Below are 2595 nucleotides of genomic sequence, written 5' to 3' on the forward strand. Positions count from 1 at the left end.
GCTACCTCGGTGGACAAAAGAGAGGGCGGCCGGATATCCGCCACAAAGCATACCTCCTTCAGCCACCACCCCCGGAATCCGAAAGGTGGCTTCCAGAGATACACCCGTCGCCCAAAAGACACCCAAAGCTACTCCGGGATACCGGAGAGGGATCGGGACATCCCTAGGCAATCCAGATTCCACGGCAAACTACGCCACCGCCAAGAAACCTCAACGGAATGGGATCGACCCCGGTGTCCTTTCCCCTACCTAGGAACTAGCGCGCCTGTGGGAGAAATCACGAAGGCTAAAAAGAGGAAGGGCAAAAGGGAGGGGTGAGGAGGAGGAGGAGGAATGGAAAAAGGGGAGGATGGGGAGGATGGGATAGGGGAGGGGAGAATGGGGGGTAATTAGGTTCGGTCTGAGGAAGAAGACCGACAGGGCTAATTCCTCAGACCAAGAGCCTCTTCACCACGCCAAGGAGCCCCCCTTGAAGAGGTGGGGTCCTTCAGTCTTGTCCCCCAGGCTGCAACCCACACCAGCCAGCTAACACCCAGGTACCTACTTGCTAGGTGGATGGGGACAGCAGGTGTAAAGAAACATACCCAGTGTTTCCACTCGGCCAGGGATTGAACCACAGACACTCAGTGTGTGAGGCGAGAGCATTGCCTACCAGGCCATGGGACACCTTAATTAGTTGTATTTTAGGATCAGATTGAAATTTGTTAAGTACTGTGTAGTACCGATATTAAAATACAGTATATTGTACATATACCCATGATGATGAGTTTCGAGTCTTTTCACTCTTGGAGGTCAGCCATGGGTGGGCAAATTACAGAACGGTTGTGTAACTACTGTATACAGTAGATATATCGCATAGCCTATCTTCTGTGGTGTGTATGATAGTGTTTACCTGGAGACCTGGAGAGAGTTCCGGGGGTCAACGCCCCCGCGGCCCGGTCTGTGACCGTATGTAAGCAAGCAAAATTTATTTAAAAAGCAAAAAAAAATATAACTTGTGAAATATCTGGAGAATGTCTAGAGAAAAAAGTGTCTTTATAGTTTCCTCTGTAAATTAATAAAAATATTATGTACAGAAAATTATTCAGGTTTATAGTTTTTCTATCACACTGCTAGAATGATCACTTTCACAGGTAAAACACCAATTTTCCAGCAACACTTGGTCTGGTACCTCTTTTATTTCAGACAAAATTAAAAGACTAGTTTTTTGCCAGACTAGTTTACCAGGCAGCCACAAATGTTGGTGTGTAGTTCATGCTCATTTATAAAATTTACACTGCAGTTTTTGGTGATGATCCCTTGATTTTGAGAGATTCTTAGTGTATTTTGCTAACAGCCCTAGCTATGCCTAAGGTGAATAGTTATACAAGTAACTTGTCAATAGGTAATAGCTATTGACAAGTTAGCTCTTGTTAATAGCTAGTAGCTGTTAACAAGTCAATAGCTAATAGCTATTGAGCTGTCAGGTGAATTAATCAAAGGGCTAAAACAATGTTGCTTTGTGACAAAATAAGAGCTAATAATTTTTTATTTGATACATGAAAAACTACACAGGGAAAGAGCAAAGAACATGAAACAACTTTGCTTGGATAAAATATTTAAAAAGATAGCCAGAAATAATGTGTATCATAGAAATAAGCCTTCATCTAAAAATCCTGTGGCTTCAAGTACCCAGGGTGCCTGCCCTCTAATATCACAAATCAATGATGGAACAGTCATCAACTATGAAGAACAGAGGCACAATACCATGACAGGAACAATACACAAATAATCCACACACAGAAAAAACTTATGATGTTTCAGTCTGACTTGGATTATTAACTAGTCAACTATGAAATGGACAGTAATCCTGACAACCCTCAACTTCCAGAACTTTGTGATAAGCTTTACTGTTCCAGTAAAATTGCAAGATTCACCACTTTGGGAGTGGTATTATTATTATTATGATCAAAAAGAAGCGCTAAGCCACAAGGGCTTTGGGAGTGGTAGTACTGCAGCATTCTTTACAAGTACAGTAATGAATAAACCACTTTCATTATATCAAAGTTTAATTAAGTCTCCAGCAGACCATGACGGGTCAGAGGTGCTATGTTGAATTATTATTATGTTATCACTTGATCTGGCAAAATTGATATTCTGGCAAGGCCTAGGAACCAAGGATGCTGGAAAATCAGTGTTGTACATCTATTATTTTTAATGCTAGGTTTTTAAATCAAGATAAAGTAGAAACAGTGGCTGTCAGTCTGTTACTATATTGTTAATAAAATATAAATGTTTCAATAAGAATACAGTGGTACCCAGAGTTTCAGCCATAATTCATTCCAGAAGGCTGTTCGAGTGCTGTTATTGAACGAATTTGTTCCCATAAGGAATAATGTAAATCAGATTAGTCTGTTTTGTACGAAACTCGTGGTACCACTGTACTTCAGTGTTAATAAAATTTCAATGTACAGTCATTTGTGTAGACTGTAGAGCAATGTAGAGTACTACTGTGCCTTGAAAGTTAACTATAATCTTATGCTGTACTGTACCAGGAAATTGATGTATGTTGGTAAACCAGGTGGTCTGATTTTGGTGGCCACAAATAAAAGCAGT

This window comes from Cherax quadricarinatus, chromosome 88 (genome assembly GCF_038502225.1).
Source record: "Cherax quadricarinatus isolate ZL_2023a chromosome 88, ASM3850222v1, whole genome shotgun sequence".
Lineage (NCBI taxonomy): Eukaryota > Metazoa > Arthropoda > Malacostraca > Decapoda > Parastacidae > Cherax > Cherax quadricarinatus.